We start from the raw sequence: 8,434 nt of genomic DNA, 5'->3' as shown, positions 1-8,434 counted from the left end.
TGGAATACCTGAATAGACAACGAATCATCCCAAATTGAGGAGGTGGAATTTGGCAGCAATGATATATATATTTTTTTTCCTTTTCTCTTTTTGTGAGTGTGTATGTGTATGCTTCTTGTGTGATTTTGTCGGTATAGCTTTGCTTTTACCATTTGTCCTAGGGTTCTGTCTTTCCGGTTTTTTTTCTTTTTTAACTTAAAAATTTTTTTTCTTAATAATTATTTTTTAATTTTTATTTTAATAACTTTATTTTATTTTACTTTATTTTATTTTATCTTCTTTCTTTCTCTCCTTTTCTTCCTTCCTTCCTTCCTTTCTTTCTTTTTTCTCCCTTTTATTCTGAGCCATGTGGATGAAAGGCTTTTGGTGCTCCAGCCAGGAATCAGGGCTGTACCTCTGAGGTGGGAGAGACAACTTCAGGACACTGGTCTACAGGAGACCTCCCAGCTCCACGTAATATCAAATGGCAAAAATCTCCCAGAGATCTCCATCTCAATGCCAAGACCCAGCTTCACTCAATGGCCAGCAAGCTACAGTGCTGGACACCGTATGCCAAACAACTAGCAAGACAGGAACACAACCCCATCCATTAGCAGAGAGGCTGCCTAAAATCATAATAAGGCCACAGACACCCAAAACACACCACCAGACATGGACCTGCGCACCAGAAAGACAAGATCCAGCTTCATCCACCAGAACACAGGCACTAGTCCCCTCCACCAGGAAGCCTACACAACCCACTGAACCAACCTTACCACTGGGGACAGACACCAAAAAAAAAAAAAAAGGGAACTACGAACCTGCAGCCTGTGAAAAGGAGACCCCAAATGTAGCAAGTTAAGCAAAATGAGAGGACAGAAAAACACGCAGCAGATGAAGGAGCAAGGTAAAAACCCACCAGAACAAACAAATGAAGAGGAAATAAGCAGTCTACCTGAAAAAGAATTCAGAATAATGATAGTAAAAATGATCCAAAATCTTGGGAATAGAATAGAGAAAATACAGGAAACGTTTAACAAGTACCTAGAAGAACTAAAGAGCAAACAAACAGTGATGAACAACACAATAAATGAAATTAAAAATTCTCTAGAAGGGATCAATGGCAGAATAACTGAGGCAGAAGAATGGATAAGTGATCTAGAAGATAAAATAGTGGAGATAACTACTGCAGAGCAGAATAAAGAAAAAAGAATGAAAAGAATTGAGGACAGTATCAGGGACATCTGGGACAACATTACATGCACCAACATTCGAATTAAAGGGGTCCCAGAAGAAGAAGAGAAAAAGAAAATGACTGAGAAAATATTTAAAGAGATTATAGTTGAAAACTTCCCTAATATGGGAAAGGAAATAGTTAATCAAGTCCAGGAGGCACAGAGAGTCCCATACAGGATAAATCCAAGGAGAAACACGCCAAGACACATTAATCAAACTATCAAAAATTAAACACAAAGAAAAAATATTAAAAGCAGCAAGGGAAAAACAACAAATAACACACAAGGGAATCCCCATAAGGTTAACAGCTGATCTTTCAGCAGAAACTCTGCAAGCCAGAAAGGAGTGGCAGGACATATTTAAAGTGATGAAGGAGAAAAACCTACAACCAAGATTACTCTACCCAGCAAGGATCTCATTCAGATTTGATGGAGAAATTAAAAACTTCACAGACAAGCAAAAGCTAAGAGAATTCAGCACCACCAAACCAGCCCTACAAAAAATGCTTAAGGAACTTCTCTAGGGAGGAAATAAAGAGAAGGAAAAGACCTACAATAACAAACCCAAAACAATTAAGAAAATGGTAATAGGAACATATATATCGATAATTGCCTTAAATGTAAATGGATTAAATGCTCCAACCAAAAGACATAGACTGGCTGAATGGATACAAAAATAAGACCCATATAAATGCTGTCTACAAGAGACCCACTTCAGCCCTAGGGACACATACAGACCGAAAGTGAGGGGATGGAAAAAGATATTCCATGCAAATGGAAATCAAAAAAAGCTGGAGTAGCAATTCTCATATCAGACTTAAATAAACACTATTACAAGAGACAAGGAAGGACACTACATAATGATCAAGGGATCGATCCAAGAAGAAGATATAACAATTGTAAATATTATGCACCCAACATAGGAGCACCTCAATACATGAGGCAAATACTAACAGCCATAAAAGGGGAAATCGACAGCAACACAATCATAGTAGGGGACTTTAACACCCCACTTTCACCAATGGACAGATCATCCAAAATGAAAATAAATAAGGAAACACAAGCTTTAAATGATACATTAAACAAGATGGACTTAATTGATACTTATAGGACAATCCATCCAAAAACAACAGAATACACATTCTTCTCAAGTGCTCATGGAACATTCTCCAGGATAGATCATACCTTGGGTCACAAATCAAGCCTTGGTAAATTTAAGAAAATTGAAATTGCATCAAGTATCTTTTCCAACCCCAACACTATGAGACTAGATATCAATTACAGGAAAAAATTTGTAAAAAATACAAACACATGGAGGCTAACAATACACTACTTAATAACCAAGAGATCACTGAAGAAATCAAAGAGGAAATCACAAAATACCTAGAGACAAATGACAATGAAAACATGATGATCCAAAACCTATGGGATTCAGCAAAAGCAGTTCTAAGAGGGAAGTTTATAGCAAAACAATCCTACCTCAAGAAACAAGAAACATCTGAAATAAACAACCTAACCTTACACCTAAAGCAATTAGAGAAAGAAGAACAAAAAACCCCCAAAGTTAGCAGAAGGAAAGAAATCATAAAGATCATATCAGAAATAAATGAAAAAGAAATGAAGGAAACGGTAGCAAAGATCAGTAAAACTAAAAGCTGGTTCTTTGAGAAGATAAACAAAATTGATAAACCATTAGGCAGACTCATCAAGAAAAAAGGGAGAAGACTCAAGTCAATAGAATTAGAAATGAAAAAGGAGAAGTAACAGCCAACATTGCAGAAATACAAAGGATCATGAGAGATTACTACAAGCAACTCTCTGCCAATGAAATGGACAACCTGAAAGAAATGGACAAATTCTTAGAAATGCACAACGTTCTGAGACTGAACCAGGAAGAAATAGAAAATATGAACAGACCAATCACAAGCACTGAAATTGAAACTGTGATTAAAAATCTTCCAACAAACAAAAGCCCAGGACCAGATGGCTTCACAGGCAAATTCTATCAAACATTTAGAGAAGAGCTAACACCTATCTTTCTTAAACTCTTCCAAAATATAGCAGAGGGAGGAACACTCCCAAACTCATTCTACGAGGCCACCGTTACCCTGATACCAAAACCAGACAAAGATGTCACAAAGAAAGAAAAATACAGGTGAATATCACTGATGAACATAGATGCAAAAATCCTCAACAAAATACTAGCAAACAGAATCCAACAGCAAATTAACAGAATCATACACCATGATCAAGTAGGGTTTATCCCAGGAATGCAAGGATTCTTCAATATATGCAAATCAACGTGATACACCGTATTAACAAATTGAAGGAGAAAAACCATATGATCATCTCAATAGATTCAGTGAAAGCTTTTGACAAAATTCATCACCCATTTATAATAAAAACCCTCCAGAAAGTAGGCATAGAGGGAACTTTCCTCAACATAATAAAGGCCATATATGACAAACCCACAGCCAACAGCGTTCTCAATGGTGAAAAACTGAAACCATTTCCTCTAAGATCAAGAACAACATAAGGTTGTCCACTCTCACCATTATTATTCAGCATAGTTTTGGAAGTTTTAGCCACAGCTATCAGAATAAAAAGAAATAAAAGGAATCCAAATCAGAAAAGAAGTAAAGCTGTCACTATTTGCAGATGACATGATACTATACATAGAGAATCCAAAAGATGCTACCAGAAAACTACTAGAGCTAATCAATGAATTTGGTAAAGTAGCAGGATACAAAATTAATGCACAGAAATCTCTTGCATTCCTATACACTAATGATGAAAAATCTGAAATAGAAATTAAGGAAACACTCCCATTTACCATTGCAACAAAAAGAATAAAATATCTAGGAATAAACCTACCTAAGGAGACAAAAGACCTGTATGCAGAAAATTATAAGACACTGATGAAAGAAATGAAAGATGATACAAATAGATGGAAAGATATACCATGTTCTTGGATGGGAAAAATCAACATTGTGAAAAAGACTCTACTACCCAAAGCAATCTACAGATTCAATGCAATCCCTATCAAACTACCACTGGCATTTTTCACTGAACTTCAACAAAAAATTTCACAATTTGTATGGAAACACAAAAGACCCCGAATAGCCAAAGTACTCTTGAGAACGAAAAACGGAGCTGGAGGAATCAGGATCCCTGACTTCAGACTATACTACAAAGCTACAGTAATCAAGACAGTATGGTACTGGCACAGAAACAGAAATATAGATCAATGAAACAGGATGGAAAGCCCAGAGATAAACCCACGCACATATGGTCACCTTATCTTTGATAAAGGAGGCAAGAATATACAGTGGAGAAAAGACAGTCTCTTCAATAAGTGGTGCTGGGAAAACTGGACAGGTACATGTAAAAGTATGAAATTAGAACACTCCCTAACACCATACAGAAAAATAAACTCAAAAATAAACTTTAAAGACCTAAATATAAGGCCAATCACTATCAAACTCTTAGAGGAAAGCATAGGCAGAACACTCTATGACATAAATCACAGCAAGATCTTTTTTGACCCACCTCCTAGAGAAATGGAAATAAAAACAAAAATAAACAAATGGGAACTAATGAAACTTCAAAGCTTTTGCACAGCAAAGGAAACCATAAACAAGACAAAAAGACAACCCTTAGAATAGGAGAAAATATTTGCAAATGAAGCAACTGACAAAGGATTAATCTCCAAAATATACAAGCAGCTCATGCAGCTCAATATCAAAAAAACAAGCAACCCAATCCAAAAATGTGCAGAAGACCTAAATAAACATTTCTCCAAAGAGATGTACAGACAGCCAACAAACACATGAAAGAATGCTCAACATCATTAATCATTAGAGAAATGCAAATCAAAACTACAATGAGATATCATCTCACACCAGTCAGAATGGCCATCGTCAAAAAATGTACAAACTATAAATGCTGGAGAGGGTGTGGAGATAAGGGAACCCTCTTGCACTGTTGGTGGGAATGTAAATTGATACAGCCACTATGGAGAACAGTATGGAGGTTCCTTAAAAAACTAAAAATAGAACTACCATACGACCCAGCAATCCCCCTACTGGGCATATACCCTGAGAAAACCTTAATTCAAAGAGAGTCATGTACCAAAATGTTCATTGCATCTCTATTTACAAAAGCCAGGACATGGAAGCAACCTAAGTGTCCATCAACAGGATGAATGGATAAAGAAGATGTGTCACATACATACAATGGAATATTACTCAGCCATAAAAAGAAATGAAATTGAGTTATTTGTGGTGAGGTGGATGGACCTAGAGTATGTCATACAGAATGAAGTAAGTCAGAAAGAGAAAAACAAATACCGTATGCTAACACATATATATGGAATCTAAAGAAAAAAAAGATCATGAAGAACCTAGGGGCAAGATGGGAATAAAGACACAGGCCTCCTAGAGAATGGAGTTGAGGATATGGGGAGGGGGAAGGGTAAGCTGTGACAAAGTGAGAGAGTGGCATGGAAATATATACACTACCAAACGTAAAATAGATAGCTAGTGGGAAGCAGCCACATAGCACAGGGAGATCAGCTCAGTGCTTTGTGACCACCTAGAAGGGTGGGAGGGAATGAGATGCAAGAGGGAAGAGATATGGGAACATATGTTTATGTATAACTGATTTACTTTGTTATAAAGCAGAAACTAACGCACCTTTGTAAAGCAATTGTACTCCAATAAAGATGTTAAAAAAAACTATGTAAATATCCTGTTCTTTATCAAACTATCTTAGCATCCATTGATAATTCCTAGTTGAATCTATTATTCTTATAATGATTGCAAAATGGAGATTTTTCTAACTCCATCATTTCTTCTACATTAATTAGTTGGCATAATTTTATAAAAGGGCTCTTTCTTTTATCTCCCATTTATTTAGTCACATATTTAATTGTATTTCTATACACTTAGAGATCTTATTTTATTCAATGGGTTATAAGTCATTTCTATCAGTATTTATTTTAATACTCACATTGACCCAGATTTGGCTAGTGGGAGCCCCCTCAAGTTGGTTCCTTTTTTTTTTTGATATGGTTCTATAATTTTTTGTGCACTTCTTTACTTTCTGTGACAAGATATTCTAGGTCCTTCTTGTCTCAACCTTAGAATCAGCTATTTCTCCAGGGAAACCTGATTCGGTATGTTATTATAAGACATAATATTTAGAAGATTTGGGCAATAGGTGTGTTCGTTGCTACTGGCATATCATTGCTTCTAGGCCCTTTCAGCGTACAGATGTAGAAAACACCCCACCCACCACCAACAACAACCAACAGCTATCTGTCTCTCTATTCCCTACCTCTAACTCCAATTCTACACACAGGGTTCATCCTAAACTCCCATACCATGTGTGTAACAACTGTCTCTCACAGTGAGACACCTGGCTCCCACCATTTCAATCTATTTGTTCCTTTGCTTAATCCAGTTTTTCACAGAAGGTGGTTTCAGAATTGCTAACCCATACCGCAAGAACAAAGCCTATAGTAGAATTATTTATTTACAGGGTTTTTTTTTGCCTTTATATTGAAGGTACATAGTCAAAGCACTGTGCTTAAAACTCACTTGGATTTGTTATCTTGTTTTTTTCTCCTTCACTATGGTTATGTTACTCTTTTAAATTATGGTTAGGTTCATTTTTCTTTCTGCTTATACTCAACTTTAGAGTTTTCAAACTGACGTCCATGTTGATTTGACTTATTTTGTTAAAAGAAAGTCTTTAAAACATTAACATGGGATTTCCCTGGTGGCGCAGTGGTTAAGAATCTGCCTGCCAATGCAGGGGACATGGGTTTGATCCCTGGTCCAGGAAGATCCCACATGCCGTGGAGCAACTAAGCCCGTGAGCCACAACTACTGAATCCGCTCACCTAGAGCCCGCTCCGCAACAGGAGAAGCCACTGCAATAAGAAGCCCACGCACCACAAAGAAGAGTAGCCCCTGCTTGCCACAACTAGAGAAAGCCCACACACAGCAACAAAGACCCAACCCAGCCAAAAATAAATAAATAAATTTATTTATTTATTTAAAAAAAATTAACATGATTCCAAACTCCAAACTGTATAAAAATTCACTCTCACTGAAGCATTACTGCTTTATCCACCTGGTCCTCATCCATACCTGTAGGTAACAATTCTCATTAGTTTCTGGTTTGTTTTTTCTCACTTTCCTTTTGCTATTAAGTAAGCAATTATGTGTAAATTTCTTATTTCCTCTTCTCACACAAAATTTAGAATACTATATATATCCTTTTGCTGTCTGCTTTTTTACTTACAAAATATGTTCTGGAAGTCACTCCATATCACTTCATAGACCATCCCTATTGTCTTTTACCACTGCACAGTACTCCATTGTGTGGATACAATTTAGTTTATTCAGCACATCTATGTATGAACATTTAAGTTGTTTCCAATATTTTGCAATTACAAATAATGCTGCAATGAATAAACTTGTGTGTATATCACTTTGTATTGTTGCAGGTGTATTTTCAGAGTAAATTCCCAGAAGTGGATTTCTGAAACAAAAGGTAAGTGCATATATATTTTTATTAAATACTGCCAAATTCCCCTCCATAAGGCTGCATAATTTTGCATTCCTAACAGCAGTGGATGAGAGTGTTTATTTCTCCTCAGCCTTGACAACACGATGTAGTGCCAAGTTTTAAAATGTTTGCTAATTTGATAGATGATAAATGGTATTTCAGTGTAGTTTTAATTTGCATTTCTCTTTTTATGAGTTGAACGACTTCTCATAAGTTTCAGAACCATTTAATATCTTTTTTGGGGGGCAAATTGTTCATGAATTTTTGCCGATTTGTCTCTCAGGTGTTTGGCCCCTGTGTCCTCAATTTTTAAGTGTTCCTTATGTATTATGGATATTAGACCTTTAACTAAGACATGTGTTGCAAATATTTCTTTTTGGAAAAAAGGTTTAATATCACTATTTTAGATGGTTAGTAACTAGCTATAAATATGTATACTTGTGTTGACCATTGACAAACTCTATGCTGTTTACACCTGTGTGTGTGTGGAATAATTATAAACCTCAAATACCCTTGATTTAGCCTAGATTAAAATGAAAGTTAAACAGCCTTTTCAACAAATAGTATTGGAGCAATTGGCCATCTATAGGCAAAAAACAAAACAAAGCAAAACAAAAATCCCCTCAACCTGTCTCACACTTTAT

The sequence above is a fragment of the Mesoplodon bidens genome (assembly GCF_964165515.1).
Source record: "Mesoplodon bidens genome assembly, chromosome: 7".
NCBI classification, from domain to species: domain Eukaryota; kingdom Metazoa; phylum Chordata; class Mammalia; order Artiodactyla; family Ziphiidae; genus Mesoplodon; species Mesoplodon bidens.
The sequence above is the reverse complement of the archived record's forward strand: the minus strand, read 5'-3'. Positions refer to the sequence as shown.